The sequence below is a fragment of the Balearica regulorum genome, chromosome 1 (genome assembly GCF_011004875.1).
Source record: "Balearica regulorum gibbericeps isolate bBalReg1 chromosome 1, bBalReg1.pri, whole genome shotgun sequence".
Lineage (NCBI taxonomy): Eukaryota > Metazoa > Chordata > Aves > Gruiformes > Gruidae > Balearica > Balearica regulorum.
Genome location: NC_046184.1, coordinates 22,777,538 through 22,792,326, shown reverse-complemented (window position 1 = coordinate 22,792,326; position 14,789 = coordinate 22,777,538).

Genomic DNA, 14,789 nt, shown 5'->3' with positions numbered 1-14,789 from the left:
AAGAGCAGTAGGAAGAGCAGAGGCTTGGGTCTCACTTGCCATTAACTGCCTTGTAGTTCTGGTGCATGTTCTTCCTTGAAACTACAGCACCGTAGCTACCGCTGGTGAACTGCAGTGTGCAGAATGATGCAAGTATCGGTTGTTGTCTGAGAGCCACGACGTGAGTGATTATACAAGCATGGCAACAGGCAAATGTTTTCACCAGTCCAGCCACACTAGAAGTTTCCTGCTTGCTTTGATCTTGCACTCTCTGCCTTTCTCACAGTTTGATCAAGGTGTACAGGCAATAGTGTGTGACATGGTTTAAAGATGATTTATAAGCAGGTTGAACTCGTACAATAGTTTATCAATGATTTATGTACTTCAGGATGCAGATCTTAAAAAAATAAGAAAATTTAAAGCATATGAAAACATTGGTGACACAAACCAGTGAAAGTCTTGATCTTTACTTATGCTAATAAGACTTCATACCCCCCCTGGGAAGCTGAACTCATCAGCAGTTATTTCATGGTAGAATTCCTGCAACAGCTGGTTTCTCAGCTGATGATCATGCTCATAGGATCGTGCTCACTTCAGCCAGTCATGTGTGCTATCCTACATCCTATCAAGACACACCTGCTACAAAATCCATCTCTTTGGGCAGTTCTGCATCTAAAAGTTGCAGCATCTATTTGCCTTGTCCCTCCAAATGGCCATTGCCAACTATATTTTGTCTGCTAGATAATTGTGTTGAGTGAGTGAGGGGAGCTGATCATCTGGGCTGCTTCAGTGGTTATCAACCTTCCTCTAGATGAGGCTTGTATGAAAAAGACCAGTGCTGGTCTGCCCCTGTCTGGGCCCGGATCTTTGTTACTGCCTCCGTGTGCTCAGCCATCTCCTCCAGCTGTACCGGGACTGTCCCTCCTGGCTCCGGGCTCACTCCTTACCCATGCTTATTCTGCTTCTTCCCACTCGCTCTGAACCTGCTTCCCACAGAACAGGCACTGAAGCCAGGCTAGTGAAGTTATCTGAATCTGGCTAATCCAGTTCAGAGCCTCTTGGTCATTTCAGTGTTCTCTCCCCCTCCTTCAAGTACCAGAGGCACACTGCAAAAACAGTCCAGTCATCCTCAAGCTCTCTGTTCAGTGACTACACTGTCCTTGCACCTCTCCAGTGAGGTCGTCCGTACTTGTTGGGATCCCCTTGCAGGTTCAGCGAGACATTCTGGACATGTCATGTACATTCAGGTGTGATGGCTCATGATGGCATGAGCTGCTTCTTGTCAGAGAAACAAGGAAGTAGAAGGAGAAAAAACCGTGAACACTCAGCCTTGGAACAAATTAAAGTTTTCTGACTCAGATGTGTAGTTTGACACTATTGCTTTATGCAAAAGCTTGTCAAATGCGAGTACCAAAACATTTTGTTTAATCAAGCATAACATACTGTACCATAATATTAGTCTTGGCTGGGCATGTGTCAGGGGAGTTCATATCACCATGAGTCACTTTTTATGTTTTGCTTAAAGACTTTTGGTGGGCGGCTCAGAGTGAGACACATGTTCTTGTTAACTCAGGAATGTTCTCATTTGGATGATTTAGGCTTCAGAAGGAAAAGTCCCTGAAACTGATATGGAAGTTGGATTCCATGCCTTGATGCACTCCCACCTCCCACGAGATCTTTGCTTGCTTGAAAACTTCCTGTATATCGAAAGTCAGTGTAAAGCTAAATAGATTGTTGCAATAACAGTGAGCTATGCCTGGATTGGGGTTTATCTCCTAACCCCTTCATATGACGTACGCCAAGGTTACTGAAAAATCAGACATTGTCAATGGAGAGGCATTGCTGTCTATGATACCTGTGGTCTCTTCTAACATACATCTTTTTTCTCTTACCAAAAAAAAAAAAAAAAAAAAGAAAAAGAAAAAGAAAGAAAGTAAACAAAACTTAGGGACCAAAACCAGGAAGTCAAAGCAGCCAATAAATAAAGGAAAAAAGTACTCTAGGTCAAGCGAGATGAACTGACCTGCCTCCCCTGACAGACTATTCAGCTGCCAGAATAACTGCTATCGCAAAGCTTATGTATGACCCAGTCACTTTTTGTTCTGAAAACATTTCCTGCTGCAATAGACTGTTTGGCCCTGGAGCTGCTGTTTTCCTGTGTTTTTCACTGTCAGAAAGTGCATGGATTTGCATTATTTGTATCAACACAGCAGCAGTCAGCAATATTTTAAACATCATCAAGGCACAGGGAGTCAATGGTATCAGTTCTGACGGACTAGAAAATGGATTATTTTTGTTAGCATCTTTTGCCAAGTATATTTACTTGAAAAATATCACCCATTCCTGTACTTATGTGTCTGCTCAGCACAACTCTGTGTTACCTGTGAATACCTGGGCTTCTTCTAAATAACCCACAGCAGCATGGAGTTCCACATCTCATAACTATCCCCACCTTTTCTGTAATGTTGGCTCATCCACCTCTGCTCTATACACAGCGTGCAGCACAGATACACCCCTCAGGATAAGTTCCCATGGCAAACTGAAGGTGTGATTGTATCGTGGGTTGGTAACAACGGCTGTGATGCCTTAAGATCACAGTCCTCAGCACATGCTCCCAACCAAAGCAGGCACAACCAGATACACCAAGGCAATAAAAACTTGGTTCATTTTACACTCTTAATTGTTTGGTCCCTCCCTACAAGCCTATCTTTTTCTCCCATTCCATGACAGCAAGAACTTGCACCTTCCCAGGCTGCAAGGAGATGAAGTCAGGCTGCATCTGCAGGAGCTAGGGAATGACTCGACATCAGGAGGACATATGTGATGCAGAGTGAAGGCTGTACCCCTTTACATAGCGTAAGGTGGGGAGAACGCCCCTAGCGTGGGCTGATGCAGGAGTGGGGTTCATTTCTCACCCTTACCTGCTCACATTAGTGGGGTGTCTGCTCTTGCACTGGAGGAAAATATGGTCTCTTTAGGCCTGTTTTCTGGGTTTTGGCCTGTCCTGATGCTCCCATCCCATCCCCATAAGTTAATATCCTTATGTTCTTATAATCCACTGCATCCACAGATGCTCCTTTGATGCTCCACTGTTAGTCACTCACACTAAAGTTTGTGTGCTTGCTTACCTTCCAGTCACACATGCCCTCCACTGGATATGCAACATTTTAGATGTTCATATAGACCCTTATTACCATGCCAGCTTACCACTTAGCATGTTTAGGGTTGTTACCCTCATAAAAAGCCTTGGGAAAATGTAAGAACTATTATTGTTGCATGAGAAGAGGAGGAAAAGAAATAAGGAGGATCAGATCCAGAAGGTCAGCTTTTATATCCACCTCTGTTTGTAGATAGCAGTTAGATGCAGAAGTCTAATAACATGAATTTCAAAACTCTGGCTTGTACTCCTAGTGTCTAAGTCCATGGTTACCAGGGTTTTAATATTGGAGGTCCCTTGCCTACAATTCTACTTTGTGAACAAGTGGAACCGCCTCCATCTCTTCAGGCCTAGAAACTCATAGCTCTCATACTTGAACTGACTAGGACGTAAAAAATGGGCTTTCCTGAAGTGTATCCATTGAACTCCTTCTCTGGAAGACATGGTCCAGGTGGTTATGGTACTTAGGAAATGAGTGGCTGGATTCTGTGCTTCCCTCTGCTTATGCAAAATCAAAGTTCTTCTTTCCTCTCTTTGCCCTGTCCTTCCCTCATCCACTGGGACCTTAAGGACTTGGGTTATGTGGGTGCAGCAGTGCTCTTACTTTGTTTGAAGCAGCTCCATTTTGCAAACAAGAATCAAATATTCACTAAGAAAAAGAGATAAAGATATTTTAAATTTAAAAAATTGTCCTTGAGATGACTTGATCAAAGCAACATCTGGAATCCAGGTGTGCTGCACAACCAAGGAGCTGCTTATTTGCCCTCCAGCTTATTTGGTCTTTAAATTTTGTCAGTACAAAACACTACACATTCTGTAGGAGGAACAGTTTCTCCTTCCCATCCCATCTTGATCCATTTGTACTTCCCTTCCTCCTCCCTCATACCTTGGAACCTGGGAACTGGGACAGCCTTAGGCAATGGGCAGAAATGTAGGGTTCAAGACAGTAAGTTTGAAGGAAGAATTGAAAATCATCTTTCTCACTCCTAGATAAGTTCTCCAAATACTGAAGTCTTGTACAGAAAAGTGTCTGTTTCTCCTAGTGTTAGAAGAAGGGACACTCTTTCTCTAACACTTTCTAGATGCTCAATCCCTGTGCAACTTTGGTACCAAGCTCTTCTTCATAGTGTCTTCTTCAGAGGATGAGCATGTAAATGTTTTACGTATTAGAAAAAAAGCAAGTCTTTTTCAGTATCTGGACCAGACAAACTAAATTCTTTGTATAAAGTCCCATAGGATGTGTGCGAGAGCACAAGAACTGAACCCACATTTCTTAAGATCTGGGCAACTGCCAACGTCAGTGAACACCCTTCCTCTTTCTGGCTGATAATGGAGGTGTCCGCTTGCTGTGTGAAATGCCTAGGGCAGTGTGTGGCTTCTGGTAAACAAGAGCAAAAGACCCAGGATTAAATTTGTGCTGAAGCCTGTCTGCTTACCTATAGTTGTAACTGAGGCTATTATAATTGCCTTCTCCTTATGGCTGAGAGTGGGACAGCTGCTATTTCAACAGATCGCCAAGCACTTGCAGCGGTATGGAGTATTTTACTTCCTGAAGCCACCTGTCCCATGCTTTACCAAGTTACCTGCCAAAAAGAGAAGCAGCAGTGTTCTTGCTTGCTCTGGTTTTGTCCAAGATTTATTTATAGTAAAAGTCTATTTCTATTTCATAAGAATAGATTTATCTCTATTTTCCTTTCCAAGGGGGGGGGGGGGGAAGCAATAGCCTATCATTTTACTTCAGTCTAGAAGCCCTTGTGTAAAGGCTTTAGAATCATGGAAAGCTATTCCCTGCGTGCCTTTGCATTACTTCAGAGAATTCAACATAATGACTTCTGATCACAGCATTTCCTGATTGCAGGATTGCAACTTATTCCTGTATCAGGGAGTGCAAAAAGACAGTGTTTATGGTCGGATTGACCAGGAAAGCTGCACCTGCAGGGAGAGGCATGGGGCATGTGATTGCTTTCCGGAACAGTAGAGCTATTAGCTTTGCGGCAAAGGCCTAGAGCTGGAAAGATTGTGTTCATTGTGTTGGGGGAATTGTTTGATTGACTGCTGAAGCTTGCCATATGTGTGAAACATTTGTCTGCTTTCTTTTCTATGATTACAGTTATTTCATTAAATAAAGAGGGAAAGCTACAACATTTATAGTCTAAGCATCCTCATCTGTTGCCATCTCCTCTCAAAGCATCGACTGTCATATTCCTTACACTAAGTGCCAAGAGATCTGATGAAACTAATATTTATGTCTAAGCTAGACTTCTATCAATTTGTACCTGAGAAAGCAAACCCAAACCTTGGTTAAGCTGTTGTTATTGTTGTTCTTTTTTGTTTACTTGTTGAACAAATATCAAGTAGCTGTTATTAGTTCAGGTTGAGTTATGCTTACTGCAGAACTCATGAATGGAAAGGAGAAGGTCACTGAGCCCAAGCTCAGTAATTTTGGTCCTCATGCCCTCATGATCCTTCCAGGCTATTCCCACATTCATACTGTCTGCAGCTTGCACTAGGGCAGGGAAATTCCCCGGTAGGCAGATCCCTCCAGCCATATAGATCTATCAGCAGAATGGTGAAAAGTAGACATAAGGGAAGAAAGAGAGCATGCAGAATCCAGTAGGTCGAACTTCCTCTTTCTAGGTAAGCTAATGAGAGAGAATGCGTGATCAACACAGCAGTGGGGGCTACTGATAGCCAGCCCAGCTGCCTGCAGTTTCTTTTTGTCTTCTGTGCCATGTGGGACTGTGGGAAATGTCTTCAGGGCTTGCTTTGGTTTAAGACACATGGGAAAGAGAAAGAAAGAAAGAAAGAAAGAAAGAAAGAAAGAAAGAAAGAAAGAAAGAAAGAAAGAAAGAAAGAAAGAAAGAAAGAAAGAAAGAAAGAAAGAAAGAAAGAAAGAAAGAAAGAAAGAAAGAAAGAAAGAAAGAAAGAAAGAAAGAAAGAAAGAAAGAAAGAAAGAAAGAAAGAAAGAAAGGAAGGAAGGAAGGAAGGAAGAAAGAAAGAAAGAAAGAAAGAAAGAAAGAAAGAAAGAAAGAAAGAAAGGAAGGAAAACGGAAAATGTTCACGCTGCTGGGGTGAATATTGAGGAAAGGAACATGGAAAGTCTAGGAATATTTAGGGAAAGTTCTTCTCCCTATTAAAGCAGAACTGCTGATAACTATGCACACATGACTACAGAAGGAAATAACTGAAAACAGAGTACTCTTGAAAGATAATCCAGCCTTCTCATCTTACTTTCATTTTAAGCAAAAAAGATGTTTTCTGGTCTATGTGGCTTTTTATGTAGTTGTGAGGATCTGAGTAATAATTGTAATTAAGCTTTGTAGTGCAGTGTGGGTTTGAGGTACAATGAGGCACTGGCCGGTGAGGTTGAGGTCGGGGACTGTGCCTTCCCTGAGAACTCCTTCTTGTGCTGTTTCTTATCTATATGTTGTGATTTATCTTTTCCTTCTCTTTGCCATTTGGTCTTTTGCATGTGTGATTTGTAATAGGAATGTCACAGTACTGGGGAGGAATCTCGCAGGTCAAGTCTAGGCTCCCGCTGCCATCAAATATTGTTACAATGATCAAAACCGATGTAAAACTGTGCAGTATGAATGCCTTGATGGGGTCCAGTCTTAACAAGTGGTTGTTATTTGCAGAGTGAGACTCCTGCCAATTTGGAATGAGGCTGGAGTCCTAAACTGCAAATGAGGAAAAGGGAGAAGCCAGCTGAATGAAACTAAAAAGACCTCATCACCTTGCAGCTGTTGCAATGTGAGAAAAACACTTGTCTAGGAGATAAAAAAGCTTCAAAAGGTTGGATGCTTGCAAAAAATCTACTGCTCCATCTGCATGGGGAGTGCGGGAATTTCTAATAGCTAATGACACAATTTACTGATTTTCTGAGAGTAAAGGAGCTACTCTATAGCTAGCAATTTCTGTAAGTCAGCACACAAAGTAGTGCTGAGATTGAATGACTTTGCAGGATCATATGTCCACAAAGCCACTGGTGATTGCAAGGCTCTTCTGCTGCCATAGCAGAGTCAAACAGAAAGTACCATATTTTCCCAGTATGCGGCTGGATTAAGAGTTTGGTGAAACATTATGAGTTTAGCAATCCATCACACCAAAGCAAGGGGCAGGAAACTGTAGGAGGAGTAACAAAGATGGGACATGGCCTCTTTTGAGTGGCACACAGCAGAACTGGAGCAGAACCAGGCCCTGAGCACCATGGCGTATCTTGGGAGAGATTCAGCGACATTCACAGGTACTTGGATCTCATTGGGCTCAAAACCCAGCACTCTCTATTTGTATAAAGGCAAAACCATCACCACTCCACTGAGCTCTTAGTAACATGCTTGTTGTCTAAACTGGAGTAAAAAACCAGTCTAACACGGGGCCCTTGAAATGCTGCTAACCCTTCTTTCAAAAGATGTGTTAGTGTAGGATGCACAAACTGAGGCAACTCCAGATATTCATTTGGGCCTTGAAGATGCATTAATAATTGCTGAGTCAGGGAAGAGAGACCTGGTAAAGTTGCTGGGTACGTGCAACAGCATCACACAGAAAAACAAGATACAGATCGGGCAGAAGGAGTAAAAGGACACCCTTCAAGGACATCCATTAAGTTCAGAAGACAGTAAACAACTTGAATTTTACAATACATAACAAAAACCACTTTCAAATGAAGCTTGATCCAAGGTTTTCTGCTTCTATATTTCAAAACACAAAAAGTTGTGAAAACTAGTAAGAGAAGAAAAGTTACAGAAAACCTGGTGCTTCTAAAACCCCTACTGGGAAAAGCCTTCTATGAAGCTTTCTAGAAGGAGAATTAGTTAGAACTGATACACTATTTGCTAAACCTCTATGTTAAGAAATAGAGGGATAAAGACTGCCAGAGAAAATTTGTTTCAATGCCCATGCTTACAATCAATCCAAGGTGTTAAAGAAAATACTGGGCTCTATCCCAAGGTGAAAATTGTTGAAACTGCTGGACAAGGCAGTTGGCTGATGTCTTTCAGGAGGAAACTGGAACAGGTTGGAACAGATGAAACCAAAAATTATACTTGAAGAAGAGGCTGCTTAAAAGCTCATCCACTGTTTCACACTACTGCAAAAGAGAGGCAGATCACTAGATGTATAAAGAAGGCTAACCGAGGTGAGACAGAGCATGTAAATGTGTCAGTGATAAAAAATGGGCTCACACTCATCACTGTGATGATTTTAAGAACGCCAGTAGCATGGCATAGAAATCACTGTTATCTGCAATTAAGGACATATTTGCCTTATTAGCTGGTGATAAGAATTTCCTTAAGGTATACTCAGTCTAATCCTACATAAAATGGAGATTGAAGATGATAAGGAGTGGTGTTAAGAAATGTTAACTTAGCGAGGTATTTTGCTGTAAAACAGGCTGGTGTTTAGCATAAACGTGCTGCCTTTGCCAGTAAAGACATCTTGCACTGGTTCCCCTCAGCGTGACAGGAATGGTAACTTTGCATGCATTGAAAAATTGTATTGAAATACCTCTTGCCTTTGCTTGTAGGTCTCTTACCTCTGCCAAGCTTAATTATGTTCACATTGAGAGAGAAGCCCCCAAACGCACTCTGGGGATGTAAAAGGTTTTGCCACAGGTCACTGTCCTGTCATTTAAATGTTCACACAAAGAAGGCAATGGGCATGACCATTACTTTTGAAAGCCCACTGCTATGCCATTCACGTCCAAGAGTCTCAGTCAATAAGAAAGCGCAGTCTATTTGTTATTTTACCATTAGAAGCAGGAGATAACAGTAAGCAAGCAGCAAAAGGACAGTCTGTGTGTTTTGCTACAGGCTGAGTAAAACCTCAAGGAAATTGGGAATAATTAATTCTAGCTTAAACAATAGACTGTAGTACAAAAAAGAACTACTTCATAACTCCCCGGTGGCCACAGAGAACCGTCACACAGTATTTTTCATAAAATAATGAACTCCACAGGAGGAGCTGTTAGAGTTTTTGCTTGCCCTTCTCCTCAGAATCATACAGGGAAGGCTGAGCATGTCTTAACGCAGGAGACATAATGAGCTCGGCGTATTTCATTTGAATGCCGCCACAGACACGCCTGATGTCTGGAAATACACCAGGGGAAACAGGAATGCCGAGGAAAGGCCACAGAGCAGCATTTGCACAAGCACAAATATATATTGGTAGTTTACAAACTAGTATAAATTTTCTGATAAGACCAGCGAAAATGAATTACTTTTAAATTGGCGTGTAGTAAGTTTGTGATGGTGAATGTAGCACCTTTAACTCCATGACCTATCTGGGAAGTCAACTCCAGTCTTATATTCCTTATCGCCGCGGCAGCCTTCCTTTGAAAGCTCTTTCCAACACAGTTCCCTTCACCTTTTTGTGTGGCTGTATACTTGCTGCAGTCAGGATCTGTCTCACTTATTTCTTGCAACTGCGGATAACCCTATTCCCTTCCAGGGCCTCTGATCTTACAGTGATTTAGTATTCCCTTTGTTAAGTTCCAGTTTATAAAGGGACATTTTAAAGGGCTTAAATCCTCGGGTTCAGGGTCCTCAATTAATTGTTTTTCAGAAGAGCCTTGTCTCTGCCATTGCTTTTATTTATCAATTTAACTGTGTACAGTCAGGTACAATAATATAAAACAGGTAAACTGAGGTGCCACCTGATGTTTATTTCTGAAATATTAGTAGACATATATCATATGTCTACACAACTCTATATACATAGGCTTTACTGGTTTTAAGATGGCAATACATGTATAAGAAGGTTGCTTAATCTGTGGGTACGGCTTATGCAGCTCAGTTCATTAGAACTCCTATAAGTACAAGAAAAAATGAGGAGTAACTAACTACTCTTTCACAGCAGTTTCATACAGACAATGTAGGTTCAGTAATAGAAATATGATTAAATTTCAATACATGCATGGTCTAAGTAGCCTGAAAATCCAATGTGTATCAAACACATCCTGAATTATAATGAAACTGTGAAAAATTGTGCCCTTTTATGGATGGCAGCTCTTGAACAGAATGTGGATCATGTGGATCACATTTTTAATCCAAATGGCTGTTTGGAATTATTTGAAACACATCACATTATTGTCCTACCATCCTGCCATCATAATAAAAGCAGAAAGTTTGATCCAGATATTTAGCAAGCAAAGTATGTTGTGGGTTCGAATGTGCCCAATAAATGAACAGCGTGCCAAGCCATGCAACAACCACTTCACTGGGTTTTTTAAGCCCCTGTGACACCTCAGCAGAGGGCATGCCTCCATCAGGTCCATTATTGTTCACACTGCTCAACATCTGCAGTATAATTTGTTGTGTGTGCTGGTTTTGGCTGAGGTTAATTTTCTTCATAGTAGCTAGTATGGAACTATGTTTTGGATTTGTGCTGAAAACAGTGTTGATAACCCAGGGATGTTTTCGTTACTGCTGAGCAGTGCTTACACGGAGCCAAGGCCTTTTATGCTTCTCCTGGACACAGCCGGGACAGCTGACCTCAACTGACCAAAGGGATATCCCATACCATGTGACATCATGCTCAGCAGATAAAGCTGGGGAAAGAAGATGGAAGGGGCGGAGGGATGTTCAGAGTGATGGTGTTTGTCTTCCCAAGTAACTGTTACGCGTGATGGAGCCCTGCTTTCCTGGGGATGGCTGAACACCTGCCTGCCCATGGGAAGTGGTGAATGAATTCCTTGCTTTGCTTTGCTTGTGTGTGCGGCTTTGCTTTACTTGTTGAACTGTCTTTATCTCAACCCATGAGTTTTCTTACTTTTATTCTTCTGCTTCTCTCCCCCATCCCAGCCAGAGGCAGGGAGTAAGCAAGCAGCTGTGTGGTGCCCAGTCGCTGGCTGGGGCTAAACCACGACATGCGTTACAGTCACATTACAACCATTATTTGGAGCCTTGCTGACACTTACTTTGAGGAACCAAAAGTCTGTTCAGCAAAATCCAAAGACAGGATATTAAGTCAAAATCAAGTAAGTGACATTATAACATCAGTGAGGAGGAAATTGTTATTGAAGTAGAAATTCCACTTTTCACCTCTGTGGAATAGCCCACCGTACACTGGAGTCATGCTGGTGGAAAAAACCCTACAGATAGGTTGGAGAGATACATATACAATAGAACAACTGAATTTGTGCCATTTTTCTCAAATAGCCTGAGTTGCATCCTCACAATATATCGAATAATGACTGAAAAACACAATGATGGAGAAGGATGCAGCATTTTCAGTATGATAAGATTGAGTGTAACTGCTTTATGGGAAATGAACAGCACCAGATTGAAGTACAAAATTCTGTAGATGAGTAGCAGATGGCAAATGAAGGCATGTGAATACATGCATCCCATACTAAGCCAAGCTGATAATTTACTAGAGATTTGTGTTCTGCTTTTACAAGTTGTAGCATTGGTAACTGTTTCCTCTAGGTGTTCATGAAGAATTAAAGCTGAATCAGAACACACATATTGTTCTTCCTTAACTGCAAATATTTGCATATTTTTGAAGCACTCTATTAGTGCTTACCATGTTTTGAAGCTCACAGGAATCGGGCAGAGCAGCCCTACAGGTGTAGGTGCAAGTTTGTACACATCTACAACTGTGGCTGTTTAGAAGCCCTGTAAGTAACGTGTTCTGTTCATATTGATTTAGTGTCTAGAATAAACACAATATTAATATATAATACATAAATATTTTTGGATTGCGATTAGAGGAATTCATAATTAGAAATGCACAGTCATTTTAAAGATCCCATGGTGTTTTCTTTGGAGCCAAAAGAGACAACACAATAGTCAATTAAACAGCCTTCCTTGAGCGTGATTTCTTATATGCATCAGAAAAGCATAGAGCTCGGTGTATGTTGGCTCTCATCTGCTTTTATCTTTGGAGTGTCTTCAGTCAACCAGGAGAAATTTACAGCTGATGTTTATTCAGGACATAAACCCAAATTAATGCATTTGGAACAATGTGTTCTTGCTCCCATTCACATAATGAAATTTGCCTTTGACTTGAATGGGAGCAGTGCTGGGCTCTCCACAGCTACTGATTATACATGTCAATATTGGGCTGTGTTTGAATGATGCTGTATTATGCATAAGAATAAAGTATCATGAAGTTGTTGTGAGACACCAGGCAACATAATTACATGGGTTGCAAGACAAATACAAAGCAAAATATAGCATTATATATTAATAGCCCATCTCAGCCTTCCTTCTAATATCTGGACCTTTGTTTACTTAATTAGGAATTATTTTAAAGTTAAATCTGTACTTATTTTTCTGATGATAGCCTTGTTCTGAATGTACATACAGTGAGAAGCTCTTGTCATGACTGAGCAGGATATTGTATTTTATTAAATTTACTTTGGAGACTTCTGACAGCAATTGCTAGCATGTTTGCAGTCCCAGTCACATTAAAAATCTAATTTCAACATGAGCTTAGAATAATACTTATATGTTGCTCCTGGATGAAGAAAACACTGCCACCCTGTACTGGTAGACTACAGGAGGCCAAGATATACTTCACTATAACTTCAGGTAAAGGAGATATTGATTTTTTTTTTCAGAATTACATTAATTTAGCAGGATATTAGAAAATATTTCCCACCCTGCACCCACAGCAGTATGAAAGGAATATTTGAAAAATGTTGTTATCAATGTCTGCAAACAATAATCACAGCTTGTACAAGTGCTATTACTATCTCAGGTAGTATCAACCTTAGATATTTAAAATAGGGAAACAATCCTACCTTCAGTTCATAAATGTGGAAAGGTGGCACAGAGGTATCTAGTGCCCATCTCAATTTCACATAGAAAGAATGGGAGAGAGAAGGAAAGAAAGCCCCAGCTCTGAACTCAGACCATATTAGAATCTGTCTTCTCAGAAATTATAAAAACCTATTCTTGCTATGTAAATATTATAATATAATCCAGATTTTAAAAGTCCTCAGTCAATAGCAGGATTCCTCAGTGGATTTCATACCTAATCATACATGATCATATGAAATACCTTGGATTTTTCATGATCAAACTTGAGGTTCAAAATGAGTAGCTAAATTTTAACTGTTTTCTCCAAAGTAAGACCCTTCATGTTCTCACAACATCAAAAAAAGCTTCACCAGTTTAAATATCTAAGCCGTAACAGGACGTAATAGTCTCAGGCTGGGGCAGGTCATCAGAATCAACTTGAGTACTCTATAAGGCTTCCAAATAGGTCTTCAGCAGCCAAGAGTGTTAATAGCAGAAATAAGACTGATAGTACCTTGCAGGCATATGGAACAAGTGTCTTGTAATTCAGTAACAAAGATATATAGTCTCTCACAAAGCAGTCTCATGGAAACTTCTGTATTAAGACTAGCTAATGATTGACTCACTGTTTACAGAAGGCTTCATTAAGCCTTTCCTGCTGCCTGTACTTTGTCTTTTCTGTCGTTACAAACAGTGACAGCTTTCCTATGTTATAATTACATATTCGTAGACATCGTTTCAGAAATTCGCAAGAACCTGCAAATAAAACCACACTATAACTAATTACCACAATGTTTTATTATTAATAAATAGAAATGTATATAACATTCCAATATAAATGTGTCTTTTGTAAATATGTTAATTATTCCTTACAACATTTTCAAAAGAAAGCGGCACAGGAAGCATCTTCATGGCATTCTCGGGTTTATTTTACTGTTATTAATTTCAGGTGGACATGGTGAAATCTATTAATGGACATCTCCAAGTTCAAAATTAAGTCTGTGACAGATCTAGTGACAGAATCAAGGTGGTTCATCTTCAAACCTCGTTGATACTCGGTAAATCTTTAGTTAGGGCTGCCCTACATTTACAGCAATTATATTGAGAACAGTTTGAACTCTGATCTGCTGACAGTCTGTCCGATATTTTCCAAACTCTGTTTTAAATCGGTGCTGAGTTTACAATAATATGATTATGTTTCCAACCAGAAAATGATACTTTTTCAGTACTAAGGTGGCATTTTCTTTCTTTGCATTTCCACGTTTATTAGATGCACTTTTATTAGTATGAAAGTTGCAATCTTTAAACTGCATTAAATATTGTATTTGTGATTCCTAAAATGAAAATCAAAACAGAGGTGGAGAGAGAGAATAAATGAGAATCAAAAGGAGCAAGAAGCACGTTAGCAAAGACGTGCAAGCTTTCCACAGTGTCAAACAAACAAACAAACAAAAAAACAAAAAAAGAAGTAAAAGATGAATGAGGAATAACCGGAAATTAGTAACTCACAACTGGCTAAAATAATAAAATCCTTTGTTTTTCTTTGGAGTTTGTTCTAGTGAGAATAATGTAGGATTTGACTATGCAGTGCAAGAACACCCACAATAGAAAAGTAGTGCCCTGCTATACCGCCAAGTTTTCTTCCTTCAGCACCTGCCAGAACTGCTGTGCATCAAAGGGACCGCACATCCCCTCCCTCCCGGGGACACGGCCTCCTCACGCCCGCATCTGACACCCCACGTACCCTGTCGCCCTCTGGCCATCAGCACTTGGCATGATGAGGAATTGTCACCAGGAGCTACGCAGCAGTCAGGGCAGGAGGGTCAGGCGTGAGCACTGTCCACATCAGTTTTATGGCCTCCCCCTGCCCATGGGCAGCCCCAGCACAGCCTCAGGCACAGTTCAATGTA